Source organism: Anomaloglossus baeobatrachus, chromosome 2, assembly GCF_048569485.1.
Source record: "Anomaloglossus baeobatrachus isolate aAnoBae1 chromosome 2, aAnoBae1.hap1, whole genome shotgun sequence".
NCBI lineage: Eukaryota > Metazoa > Chordata > Amphibia > Anura > Aromobatidae > Anomaloglossus > Anomaloglossus baeobatrachus.
This window is the reverse complement of record NC_134354.1, coordinates 670,371,644-670,386,224: the sequence shown is the minus strand read 5'-3', so window position 1 is coordinate 670,386,224 and position 14,581 is coordinate 670,371,644. Positions and strand designations below refer to the sequence as shown.

General features: G+C 45.7%; 1 protein-coding gene across 3 annotated transcripts in view; it reads left to right on the top strand.

Annotated features, from left to right (window-relative positions):
* POU6F1 (POU class 6 homeobox 1) overlaps positions 1-14,581 on the top strand; it is a 164,845-nt gene that overhangs the window by 27,940 nt on the left and 122,324 nt on the right. For 2 of the 3 annotated variants that reach the window (XM_075337130.1, XM_075337128.1), the window contains exon 2: positions 6,506-6,601. The gene's annotated coding sequence lies outside the window, so the exon portion shown is untranslated. Of the gene's footprint in view, positions 1-6,505; positions 6,602-12,872; positions 12,952-14,581 lie in introns of all 3 variants that reach the window. The other variant, XM_075337129.1, reaches the window with a different exon arrangement.

The following is a 14,581-nucleotide window of genomic DNA, read 5'->3' as shown; positions in this document are numbered from 1 at the left end:
ACAGGGAGTGGACTGCTGAGGACTGGGGTAAAGTCATTTTCTCAGATGAATCCCCTTTTCGATTGTTTGGGACATCTGGAAAACAGCTTATTAGGAGAAGAAGAGGTGAGCGCTACCACCAGTCTTGTCTCATGCTAACTGTTAAGCATCCTGAAACGATTCATGTGTGGGGTTGCTTCTCAGCCAAGGGAATCGGCTCACTCACAGTCTTGCCTAAAAACACAGCCATGAATAAAAAATGGTACCAGAATGTCCTCCAAGAGCAACTTCTCCCAACTGTCCAAGAGCAGTTTGGCGCCCAACAATGCCTTTTCCAGCATGATGGAGCACCTTGCCATAAAGCAAAGGTGATCACTAAATGGCTCATGGAACAAAACAAAGATTTTGGGTCCATGGCCTGGAAACTCCCCAGATCTTAATCCCATTGAGAACTTGTGGGCAATCATCAAGAGACGGGTGGACATACAAAAAACAACAAATTCTGGCAAAATGCAAGCATTGCTTATGCAAGAATGGACAGCTATCAGTCAGGATTTGATCCAGAAGTTGATTGAGAGCATGCCAGGGAGAATAGCAGAGGTCCTGAAGAAGGGTCAACACTGCAAATATTGACTTGCTGCATTAACTCATTCTAACTGTCAATATAACCTTTTGGTACTCCTAATATGATTGCAATTATATTTCTGTATGTGATGTAAACATCAGACAAACACAATTGAAAACCAGAGGGCAACAGGTCATGTGAAAATATAATTTTGGTGTCATTCTCAAAACGTTTGGCCATGACTGTAGACATATGAGATTTTTTTTTTTGTTTGCTGGACAAGTTGTATTGAGATATTGCATTGACATTGTAACATAGAATAAGCAAAAATGGTAAAACAATTCTAAAAAAAAATTTCTCTGAAATTGTGAAAAAAAAATATTTTTACTGTGTTAATTGTGCAGTAAAAATGATCTGACAACATGATTCTCAACGTCAGTATGATTGTTATGATCACCAGCTTTTTTTTCCATTTTAGGCCTCTTTTCACACATCGTTTTTTTGCATCAGTCACAATCCGTTTTGCGACAGATGCGACGGATCCGTCGCAGATTGTGGTAAAACTGATCTGACGGATCCTGTAAAAAAAACAGATCTGTCGTGCCATTATTTTTTCATGGCAAAGGTAATTTGCTATTTTGCTATTGGAAAGCTATATGAAGAGAGAGAGAGAGAGAGAGAGAGAGAGAGAGAGAGAGAGAGAGAGAGAGAGAGAGGCCAGAAGTGAATTTACAACACTTCTGGGCATGCTCGGATATAAAAAACTGAATCAGACGATGGATCCGTCATTTGACGGATGACAACGGATCCTACGCCCATAGGCTTCCATTACAACAAACGACAGATGGCGACGGATCCGTCGCTGTCCGTTTTTTCAACGCACACAAAAAAAGTTCCTATGGACATTGTCTCCATCACATTTGTCGACAGATCCGTCGTACGACGGATGTAACGTGAGGCCATCTGTCACAATCTGTCGCTAATACAAGTCAATGAGAAAAAAACAGATCCAGCGCTGGATCCGTTTTTTTCACATTTCAACGGATTGTGATTGATGGCAAAAAACAGACGTGTGAAAAGGGCCTTACTGCTTTAAAAAAATCAGTTGTTTCTTTTGAGCATGGTGACCTTGCATCTTTATTTCTACCACTTTGAGTACATAGTATGTTTTTAACACATATTACATGCGCACACTAAGTTTTTTTTATGCGTTTTTGCTGCGTTTTTGGCTGCAGTTTTGTTGTCAGAACTTTCTGACATCTGACTTCCCAGCAAAGTTTTTCAAAGTTTGCGCTAATCTTTCCGACTCAAGAAATTTCTTGAGAAAAATCCTTTTTCTAGTGCGCACAGGGCCTAACACGCTTTATGACACTTTCCGAAAGGACAGAGTTAAGGCTATGTGCCCACGGGAGCTTGCTTCTGCGGATTTTGCTACGGAAAACCTGCGGATTTATCTGGATTTTCCAGATAAATCCGCAGGTTTCAGCAAGTACAGACACTCCCCATGTTATCCCATGGGACATGGGGAGTGTCTGTGTCCACGCTGCGGAATGTGCGGCTGTGGAAGATGCTGCGGATGTCCCGCAGCTGCACATAACTGCATGTCAATTATTCCTGCGGAATTACCTGCGGAAATCCTGGCCCTCCACTATAAAGATAGAGGCGGGACGTCCGCAGGTAAATCGAATGAAAGTCCGCAGGTTTACCGCAGCTATTCCGCTGTACTACCGCAGCTAAAAATAACTGCGCGTGCCGGCGGGAAGCTGCCGTAAACCTGCGGATATATCCGAAGGTACGAGCTCCCGTGGGCACATAGCCTAAAGGCCGCTTTACACACTGCAATATCGTGACCGATATAGCTAGCGTGGGTACCCACCCCCATCGGTTGTGCGACACGGGCAAATCGCTGCCCGTGGCGTACAACATCGTGCGGACCCGTAACACTACTTACCTGCCTAGCGACGTCGCTGTGACCGGCGAACTGCCTCCTTTCTAAGGGGGCGGTTCATTCAGCGACATCACAGCAGCGTCACTGAACCACCGCCCAATAGAAGCGGAGGGGCGGAGATGAGCGGGACGTAACATCCCGCCCACCTTCTTCCTTCCTCATTGCCGGCGGGCGCAGGTAAGGTGAGGTTCCTCATTCCTGCGGTGTCACATATAGCGATGTGTGCTGCCGCAGCAACGAGGAACTACATCGCTAGCTGCAGCAGCAGCGATAATCGAGAATAGGCGGGCATGTCACCGATGAGCAATTTTGAACGTTTTTGCGACGATTCAAAATCGCTCATAGATGTCACACGCAACGACCTCGCTAACGAGGCCGGATGTGCGTCACAAATTCCGTGACCCCAATGAGATCGCTTGAGCGATGTTGTAGCGTGTAAAGAGGCCTTAAGTCTAAAAAGCCCCAGTGGCTGGTGTCGAAATTGCAACATTACTAATTTTGTCTTTTATGAATTAATGTGATATGAAAGAGAAAAATATGTTGACAAAACACGTACAAAAAATACATGGAACACAAAAACCTGATTGAAACAATAGGTAATTTTCTGATGATCGTTTCCCTGTTAAGACCTTGGTCACGCTGCGTTTCTCTGTTCAGTGGGTTGCAACTGAATTCTCCTAAAAACAGGATTCAGACGGACGCTCAACAGGGCCATAGGCATAACCTGCAATAACGAAAACGCATTTCAAATCATCTCCGTCTTGTGCTTACTGAAGGTTTCCATGTTTTCAGACAAGCACATAAACTTTTTAGGCCAATGTATCTGTGCCTGTCAGCTAAGACGACACTTGTAGATAAAAAAAGAACATAGTTCATTAAAACTCTGTTCGAGTGATTGCAGTCTTTGGACCCATTGGAGGAGTTACCTGCATCCCAATTTTAGGAGGATTTGAGCGTAAACGCCAAAAGCACTGTAAAAACGCAATGTAAACAAGGCCTTACATGTATATAAGAAATAATTATCCTTCATAAATGTTTTTTTGGCAGATATTAACAGATGGCATATTTCTGTTTTCTGCACTGCCAGTAAGACAGAAGATAAACACCCCTTTCTCTAATATATGCTAGGGAAATGTAACATCCTTTAGAGCAGTTCCCTAGGTAACGTCGTACATGTGCTGCTAAAATATACAATAGGTGAAATGTATTCATGTAATAATTAGGATCTGAATGTCATCCAAGCTGGTGATTCAGGATGCCAATGAAGTAAAAATAACACAAGGGCAGCACTAATGGAATTAACAGCTTCAGAAACATAGAAGATGAGCAAATCTCCAACAATCAATACTTATACTTTGAAGTATTTAGAATAATTATTCTCATTAATAAACAGAAATGACAAATGACCCTGGATATTGATGCTGTGAGGACAGCAGAGACAGCTAATTGCTGCCTTAGAAACTTTCTTGAGACGCTTTGATAAATATGTGAATACTTACATATATTTTTAACTGCTGATTTTTGTTTTCTTGGGGGGCAAGGGAGGGGCTGGTTTTTAAGGGGTGTCTCCTGATAGAAAAACAATGGAAACCAAAAGTTATTATTTACATAATAACTTCTATTCCTTGGATGTGTGTACACGGTGAGGACCACGAGCATATGGTTGTCCCCGGTACTGGATCAGGCTCCTCTGCATTACTAGACACAGTCACATGTTTATGGACGTCTTAAAGCCCCGTTACACGCAGCGACATCGCTAACGAGATATCGCTGTGGTCATGGAATTCGTGACGCACATCCGGCCTCGTTAGCGACGTCTTTGCGTGTGACACCTACAAGCGACCGCTAAGGATCTGAAAAAACGGCAAAAATCGTTGATTTTTGACACGTCGTTCCTTTCCCAAATATTATTGCTCATTTTGGACGCCGGTTGTTCGTCGTTCCTCAGGCAGCACACATCGCTACGTGTGACACCCCAGGAACAACGAACAACAGCGTTCCTGTGTCCTCCGGCAACGAGGTTGGAGTGACGTTAATGCGGCTGCTCTCCGCCCCTCCGCTTCTATTGGTGGCCCGCTGTGTGACGTTGCTGTGACACCGCACGAACCTCCCCCTTAAAAAAGAGTTTGTTCGCGGCCACAGAGACGTCGTTAGGAAGGTATGTGCGTGTGACGCGTACTAGCAATATTGTTCGCCACGGGCAGCGATTAGCCCGTGACGCACGCACGACGGGGGCGGGTGCGATCGCTAGCAACGTCGCAGCGTGTAAAGCGGACTTTAGTGTCAGATGGTGCAAGAATCGGGCTGTGGCATAACAAGGCATCAGGGTAAAATTACAAAAAACTCTTAATAGCAATGTTGCTTGTTTTCAAATGTAATTAGCAAAAAGGAAATGCGGCATTCTAGAAGGGAAAAGGTGTCAAATAGAGTCCCACTCCATATATAGTAGATCAAAAGAATACACAGTTATCAATTAATCACAATTAGATTCATTTTATTTTACTCTGAAGGCCGGATTCTTTTGACCTACTGGTTTTTAAATTTAGTTTCTTAATTCGATTTAAGCCCTTTGCGACCAGCTGGTTTTTTTTTTTTTTTTTTTTCTTTCCATGAATGTGCCTATTTTTCCTCCCCGTTTTCCAAGAGCCATAACTATTTTTTTTCCGTCTATCTAGCTGTTCGAGGGCTTGTTTTTTTGCAGGACAAGATGTACTTTTGAATATTTGTTTGGTATTGAGTAAGAGTACCACACAAAGAAAGACACGCATTTACATACTATAAATCAGGTGGTTATTAATGGTTGTCTGCCCAATTCCAGCCTCACTGAAACATCCCCATATCATCACTGATCCGCCACCAAATTTCAGAGTGGGTGTAGGACACTGTGGCTTGTACGCCTCTCCAAGTATCTGTCTAAGCATTAGATGACCAGCTGTTGGACAAAGCTGAAAATTAGACTCATCAGAGAAGATTACCCTACTCTAGAAATTGGTCAGGAATTGGATAGATTAGACTTTGCAAAGGACATATGAATCAAACACATACAAGGTTATCCTGGAAAAACAGTTACTTCCTTCTGCTCAGGCAATGTTCCCCAACTCTGAGGACTGTTTGTTTTTCCAGCAGGACAATGTGCCATGCCACACAGCAAGGTCAATCAATGTGTGGATGAAGGACCACCACATCAATACCCTGCCATGACCAGCTCAATCTGCAGACCTGAACCCCATTGAAAACCTCTGGAATGTAATCAAGAGTAAGATGGATAGTCACAAACCATCAAACAAAGAAGAACTGCTTACATTTTTGCACCAGGAGTGGGATAAGGTCACCCAAAAGCATTGTGAAAGACTGGTTGAAAGCATGCCAAGACACATGAAAGCTGTGATTTAAAAATCATGGTTATTTCACAAAATATTGATTTCTGAACTCTTCCTGAGTTAAAACATTATTAGTATTGTTGTTTCTAAATGATTATGAACTTGTTTTCTTTGCATTATTTGGAGCTCCGAAAGCAATGCATTGTTTTGTTATTTTGACCAGTTCTCATTTTCAAAAAGTAAATACAAAATTTATTGCTTGGAAATTTGGAGACATGTTGTCAGTAGGATCTTGGAGATCGGAATACCCCTTTAAGGGTGAGTAAGATGACATTCTGTAGGAGTCAGGCACTAAATTGGATTAAAGTATACAAAAGTGTTCTTACATCGGTAAAATCTCAACCATCTGCATTTACAGAAATTTACAAAAGTTTGACGCATTATGTATACTCTACATGTAATAGTCACAATCAGTACTTAGGCAGCTCTAGATGTTTATTACCATATTACTTAATACAGTACTAAGTAGCATTGTAACAGTGGGAAAGTGCTTCAGGATTGAGTGATGGGGTCAAATAGAAGGGCTTTTCTCAGCATCAAATTATAACTTGACTGAAAGTATACCCAGCGATCCCTAACCATTGGTTCTGGAGATATTTTACTATCTTTTTTTACTTATTTGTATATTTGCAGTAGTGAAATTCGATTCATTGTGGTGAAATGGATATTACAGAATCTTATCATCAACAGGAAACTGCACATGTTACATCAAGCACTGAAAATCACTAGGTAAGTCGTGTTCTCTTTTTAGCCAAGAAATACACATCTCATGAAAGATCATGCTAATGTCGAATTTCCTTAAATACCATGATCCTTTTATGACTTCCATCGTGTGCTTTGTTCACACTTATATAGGTCACAAATGTAATCTTCAAAGGATTCCATGGATTCGATGTAGTGATTTTCTAACCGATTCTGTTGATTGGTCATGGGAAAACTCCTTTTAAACAACCCAGAAATTTGACAGAATCAAAGTTAATTTTAAAGTACATTCTAATCAATAGATCTTGGAATAATAAGTTCCACAATTGGATGTGTTTAAACATATGTTACTGTGCTGAGATAATCGTATATATGTGTCCCTGCTATGTACTGTGTAATGGCTGTGTCTGACCGTACAGGGACATGGTCTGATCATACCACAGCTCCTGGACAGGGGAGGACGCAAAAGAGTATACAGTCCCTGACAGAAGTTCTGTCGCTTATCCATGTTATGTAAATAAAAGCTTAGAACCTGACTTTTATGAAACCAATGGATGAATTTAATTACTCTTCCTTTCTCGCCTTTTCATTGGGGGACACAGACATTGGGTTATATGGTGTCTCCAGGGGAGGTGTGACACTAGGTTTGAAAAAAAGTGTTAACTCCTCCTCCCACAGCATATAACCCCAGCTAGGCGGGAACTAGCTCAGTTTTTTCCTACTGTCAGCAGGTAGGCTGACATGTCTGGACTGAGCTCCACCAGAGGTGCCTCAGGCTAGCTTATTTTTACTTTTTATTTTGTTTTTCTTTTCTTATTCATTCTATTTTTGATAGGGGCAATACCAGGGTGCCTTGCCTCCCCCGTTCCCCCCCCGTGTACGGGCAGAGGAAACCTGGCGTGCACAAGCGTCAGTCTTCCCTCGCGCCCAAGTGGTCGGGTCTGCGTACCACTCCAGGCTCCCTGGAAGCACCTCACACCAAGGTAGCTCCAGAGGGCTAAGCAGAGCCGAGGACCTGCTTCAGCCTTGAGCCGAAGATGCGTCCCCGAGATCCCCGCATCCCAGGACTGACGCGTCTTCAGACGGAGCCAGGAGCAGGTAGGGAGACGACTAGTCAGTCCCCTGCATCCAAACTGCCGCCTGAAAAGGCGCAGGTGGGGCGATGCAGGCCGTGATCTCGGGGAAGCATCATTAATTTAGCTCCTGGCTTCGGCCTGCATTCTAGCAACGCCCCCTCCACTGCTCTAGAAGCCGCTCCCTCAAGTGGGCTGTCTCTTCCCTCCATGCTCCCAGAGAACACTGGACGCAATTACATGTGGGGAGCAGACACGAGTGAGATCGACTCCTTGGCTCTGCGATTCTGCAGCACTATCGCTTTATCGCTTTTAGCAGTATATACTAACTGTGCCTGTAGGTATATACCGACTGTTTGACAGGGTGTGCTACTTTACTCGGTATATACCGGCTCTGCATAGCAGTAATTTATAATACTGCTAGCAGCTCCTCACCCACAGCAGTCCCTTTATAATACTGCTAGAGGCTCACTGTACTTATTGTGGAACTGTTGCTGACATGCGTAACCGCAAGGGTGATAAAGCCTCCCAGGCGTCCTCTACGGACCTGTACTATGCTTATACCACCTGTGGACGCTCGTTTACTAATGGCCGAAGCTATCCACTATGCCGGGGCTGCGATGCCCCTACTACCGTGTCACAACAGCCTCCGCTGCCGGACCAAGAGGTTGTGCAGTCTGTGGATTTGGCTGCGGCCACTATCCAGGCAGTACCCCAGTCTGATGACGTTATTCCTACCTGGGCTCTTCTAATGTCTAAGAGGTTAGATGACCTGGCCGCTCAGATATCCCAGCCTTCCACAGGCTCTCACAGCCTCCCCCCGGCTCAGCTTCCCCAGGGGAGCCCACCTTCGTCTGGTGTCTCGTTCCCAGTACGTAAAAAGGCTGTCTCCAAAAGGCGCCATTGCGACCGTTGCGTCTCGTCCGACTCGGACGATGATCCGTCTGACTCAGGCTCCGTAACCTTTAGTAGTCACGAGTCCCAAGACTCTGACTCTGGTTCAGATGTCCCTTCTGAGTCTAGACATATGGAAGACACATTAATTTCGGCTGTCAATCACTCTGTCGATTTCTGATCAGCCTTCGGACCCGACTTCTCAGTCGGCAATCAAGCAGGCCAAGAAGCCTCCTAAGTCCTTTGCCCAGGATCCAATTTTTCATCAAATCATATCTAAACGGTGGGATCACCCTGATAGGGGGTTTAATAAGAAATCCTCCTTCATTCGCTTATCCCTTTCCATCGGAACTGGTTAAGCTCTGGTCAGTGCCCCCCGTTGTGGATCCGCCAGTATCCAGGCTGGCTAAACACACGGTTATGTATGTCGCAAACACCGCGTCTCTCAAGGACTCGTTCGACCGCGCAGTTGATGCTGCGGTCAAATCTATTTTCCAGGCTTCGGGCTCCTCTCTCCGCCCCCTGTTTGCCTTGACATGGGTGGCGAGAGCTATGAGTGTGTGGAGTAGGAACTTGCGCAAGTTGCTTCGCTCTTGCAATATTACTTCAGAGGCTCTTGAGATCCTTGATTTGTTCTCTCTAGCCTCTAATTATTTTCTTCACGGCTCCCTAGATGCAGCTAGTTTGTCAGCCCTAACGGCAGCCAACGCTGTTTTTGCCCACAGAGTCCTGTGGCTAAAGATATGGAACGCGGACAGTGCCTCCAAGAAGTCTCTGTCCACACTCCCCTTCCAGGGTCTTCGTCTGTTTGGAGAATCCCTGGACAAGGTTATATCTGAGACGACTGGTGGTAAAAGTACCATTCTACCATAAAAGCGGCCTGTATCCAAAAATTTTAAAAAGTCTTGGCGCAGGCAGTCCTTTCGGCCCGCCCCCCAAAAACCATCACAGGGGTCGTCGCAACGCTCAGATCGGGGATCCGGTCCGTCAAAGGACTCTTCCTGGCGTTCCCACTCCAGGCAATCTAAACCCAAGGAACCTCGCCCCGCGAAGGCCCCTTCAGCATGACGCCGGGTACCCCTCAGAGCTGACTCCTGTTGGAGGGCGGCTTCTGCTTTTTCGGGATATCTGGCTAGACCATACTCACGATGCTTGGGTTCGAGAAATCGTCACCTCAGGTTACAAGATCGATTTCCATTCCCTACTGGCCAAGAGGTTTCTCCGTTCTCTGCTTCCAAAGTCCACAACGCAAAGCCAGGCCTTATGTCAGGCCATAGCCTCTGTGCAAAAAGCAAACGTTATCATTCCAGTGCCCCTGGAACAGCGCGGCAAAGGTTTCTATTCAAACCTCTTTGTCGTCCCCAAAAAAGATGGCTCTGTCCGTCCTATCCTGGACCTCAAAAGGCTAAACAGGTCCGTACGGATTCGGACCTTCCGAATGGAATCATTGCAAGCCGTACTAGCTGCTATGGAACCTGGAGAATTCCTAGCTTCCATAGACATTCAAGATGCTTATTTACACATTCCTATATGTGTATCGCATCAACGGTTCCTTCGTTGTGCCGTAGGACACCGTCATTTCCAATTCAGGGCCCTTCCCTTTGGACTGGCTACTGCGCCTCGGGTCTTCACAAAGATCATGGCAGCTGTCCTGTCCATTTTACAGAGGCGTCCTGGTTGTTTCCTATTTGGACGATCTACTTATCAAAGGGAGCTCTCTTCAAGTTTGCTCAGAAAGCGTGCAAATTTGCCCAGACACGCTCTCAAGGCCAGGGTGGCTTCTCAACTTCAACAAGTCATCCCTCATTCCTCATCAGTGCATCACCTTTTTAGGTATGCTGATAGACACGGTTCAGGCTCGGGGTTTTTCTTCCAGAAGACAAGAGGTCTTCCCTGATCCTAGCCGCCCAATCCCTCTGCTCCCGCCGTTACACATCCCTCCGGAGTGGGATGAGAGTGTTAGGCAAGATGGTAGCAGTCATGGAAGCCGTGTCGTTTGCCCAATTCCATTTGCGCCCTCTGCAATTGGATCTTCTGTCCTCTTGGGACAAGAATCCAGCCTCTCAAGACCGGTCAGTCCGCTTATCTCGGACTGCCCTCAGCTCCCTCGTCTGGTGGACTCAGGTCTCATCCCTATCTCAGGGAAGTCCTTCCGCCCTGTCCACTGGCACGTAGTCACGACAGATGCCAGCATGTTAGCCTGGGGGGTGGTGTTTCTCCACCACACTGCTCATTGACGCTGGTCTCACACCGAGCGATCATTAGATATCAACGTTCTGGAGATCAGGGCCATATTTCTGTCCCTTCAGACCTCTCAACCCTTGCTTCTGGGTCTCCCGGTTCGGATCCAGTCAGACAATGCCATGGGTGTGGCTTACGTCAACCGTCAGGGAGGAACTCGCAGCAGGGCAGCGATGAAAGAAGTCTCCAGGATTCTTCTTTGGGCAGAGATGCACATTCCCATTATTTCAGCTGTCCATATTCCGGGGATAGACAACTGGGCCGCAGACTTTCTCACCAGGCAAGGTCTAGCGGCAGGGGAATGGTCCCTCCACGACGAGGTGTTCCATCAGATCACTCTTCGTTGGGGGCTCCCAGATGTGGACCTCATGGCGTCTCGGCTAAACGCCAAAGTACATCCCTTCGTATCCCGGTCGAGAGACCCACTAGCGCTCGGCTCCGACGCTCTAGTCCTCCCGTGGTCGCAGTTTCGCCTGCCATACGTTTTCCTTCCGTTCCCTCTCATTCCGAGAGTAATCAAGAAAATCAAAACGGAGGGAATCCCGGTGATCCTCATGGCCCCGAACTGGCCCAGAAGAGCCTGGTTTCTAGAGCTCCTCCACCTTCTCGGCGACACTCCCTGGCATCTTCCCGACTGCCCGGATCTTCTGTCGCAAGGTAATATATTCCACCAGAATACAGCACAGCTGCATTTGACGGCGTGGTGCTTGAATCCTTGATTCTAGCCAAGTCGCGTCTTTCTTCCAGGGTAGTTCATACCATGCTTAATGCTCGCAAGCCTTCCTCCGCCAGCATTTATCACAGGACCTGGAAGACCTATCTGTCCTGGTGTGACCGTCATAATCGGTCGCCCCTTACCTTTTCAATCCCTAATGTTTTTGCAAGACGGTATGGACTCGGGTCTTGCTCTCAATACCCTTAAAGGACAAGTTTCTGCCTTGTCAATTTTTTTCCAGAAGCAGCTGGCTTCTCGCCCTCAGGTCCGTACCTTTCTTCAAGGGGTGGCGCATTTGGTCCTCCCTTATCGTCACCTCTTAGATCCCTGGGATCTGAATTTGGTTCTCGGAGCTCTTCAGCTTCCTCCTTTCGAACCCTTGAGAGAAATCTCTCTTCAACGGCTGTCTTGGAAAGTTGCCTTTTTAGTCGCTATTACCTGTATCAGGCGAGTGTCCAAACTGGCGGCCCTTTCCTGTCGCTCACCTTACCTGATATTCCATCATAAGGTGGTCCTTCGGCTTTCCCCCGCCTTCCTTCCGAAGGTCGTATCCTCTTTTCACCTGAAAGAGGACATTGTGTTGACGTCATTCTGCCCGGCCCCAGTCCACTCCTTTTGAGAAAGCCCTTAACACTCTCGATCTTGTCAGGGCTCTGCAGATCTAAATCTCCAGAACAGCGCCGTTGCGCAAGTCCGATGCCCTTTTCGTCCTCTCAGAAGGACACAAAGGGTGACCAGGCTTCCAAATCCACGATTTTTCGATGGATCAGGACTGCCATCTGTAAAACTTACAAAGCACGAGGTGTCGTTCCCCCTCAATCTGTGCAGGCCCACTCTACACGAGAAGTGGGTGCCTCCTGGGCTATCCTCCATCAGGCTTCGGCGGCCCAACTTTGCAAGGCCGCTACCTAGTCCAGTGTGAACACGTTTACAAAATTCTACAGAGTGCATACGCATGCCTCCGCGGATGCTGCTCTTGGAAGACAAGTCCTTCAGGTGGCAGTGGCCCATTTATAAGTGGCCACTGCTCGTTTTTTTGACAGTGTTTGTTATGTGTTCCCTGCAGTTGCAGTCGTTAGTCAGCTCTTTAGTCTGATGTTATACACTGTTAATAGTTCAGTTCCCACCCAGGGACTGCTTTGGGACGTCCCAATGTCTGTGTCCCCCAATGAAAAGGCGAGAAAGGAAAGGACATTTTTGTGTACTTAAAATGTCTTTCTTGGAGCCTTTCATTGGGGGACACAGCTCCCGCCCTTGTGGTTTTGGTTGTCCTTCTCCTACTGCTGTTACAACAAACTGAGCTAGTTCCCGCCTAGCTGGGGTTATATGCTGTGGGAGGAGGAGCTAACACTTTTTTTTTTTTTTCCAAACCTAGTGTCACTCCTCCCCTGGAGACACCATATAACCCAATGTCTGTGTCCCCCAATGAAAGGCTCCAAGAAAGACATTTTACGGTGAGTACACAAAAATGTCCTTTTTGAAAGCTGAAACCCTCCCAAATTTGGTTTAGGTTATGAAAATAAAGTCGCTGCAAAGCTGAAATATTGATCATTTAGTGAACACAGAAAAGTCTGATTTTGGCAAGACAAAAGTTTTATCGCCCACAGAAAGTAATGTGAAATTCAAACAAGTAATTAACTTCTAATAAAAAGATATGTTGCAAAACATTGGTGAATGAAGTTGTGGTGCTATTAGAGGCATATTTAATATTTTGTGTGACTTCCATGCGCTTGAAGGACTACATCCATGCGGTTCAACAATGATTCATACAATCTATTGATGAAGTCATCAGAAATAGCAAAGAATGCAGTCTTACATGCCTACCAGAGTTCATCTAGATTCTTTAGTTTTGTTTTCCAAGCTTCCTCTTTCATCCTACCCCAAACATGCTCAATGATGTTCATGTCTGGTGACTGGGCGGGCCAGTCCTTGAGCACCTTGATATTCTTTGCCAGGAGGAACTTTGTTGTAGAGAAGGATGTATGAGATGGAGCACCATCCTGCTGCAGATTTTTGATCCCTTTTATGATTGGGAAATGTAAGAGGTAGCTAATACTTATTGATATTTTAGGCTATTGATATTGCCTTCCACCTTGCAAATGTTTCGCACACCCCCATACTGAATGTAATCGCAGACCATGATCTTTCCACCACCAAACTTAACTGTTCTCTGGATCCATACGGGCTCCAGTAGGTCTCCTGCAGTATTTGCGGCGGCTGTGGTGTAATTCAATTGAAGATTCATCAGAGAAATCTAGATTCTGACACTTTTCCAGCGTCCATCTGTTTAGCAGGCTGTGGGATTTGGCAAATGCCATACGGTTTTTTAATTTCCTTTTGTTTAGTGCTGGCTTCTGGGCATTGATTTGACCATGGAGGCCATTTCGAGACATAATCCTACAAATTTATCTAGTTGACACAGGGACTTGAGGTGTCCAGACCTGTTGGTGCTCTGCTGCAGTGGAAGAGGGGCTGGCTTTGGATTTTCTAACCAACAAACGTTCCTCCTGAGCAGTTCTCTTGCGGGGTCTGCTGGAACTGGGCTTGTCAAAAATATCTCCAGTCTCTTCAAAACTTTTTTAATTCTTTGTATTTGACGCTGAGATACATTAAAGGTGCCAGCCACCTCTGCAGTGGATCTGGTCTTCAGCCTCTTGATAATCAAGGCTTTGGTCGCAGGGTGGATTTTTGGCATGTTGTCGGAGGTCAAGTTGCAGTTCAAGTGAAGGTCTGGGGTGCTGGGTTTCTTTTTATACACACCCACTAATTAACTGATCATTTAGTGAGCACAGGTGAGGATGTAAACGAAGATTGGGTGCATTATATAACAAGGCGACAAAACTTTTGTCTTGCCAAAATCTGATTTAGTGAATCTGTGTTCACTAAATGATCAATATTTCAGCTTAGCAGCAACTTTATTTTCATAACCTAAACCAAATTTGGGAGTTTTTCAGCTTTCAAAAGAGTAATTTATGAAACCAATGGATGAATTTAAAGTCAGGTTATAAGCTTTAGTTTACATAACATGGATAAGCGACAGAACTTCTGTCAGGGAGTGTACAGCTTCACACACTATGTAATTGC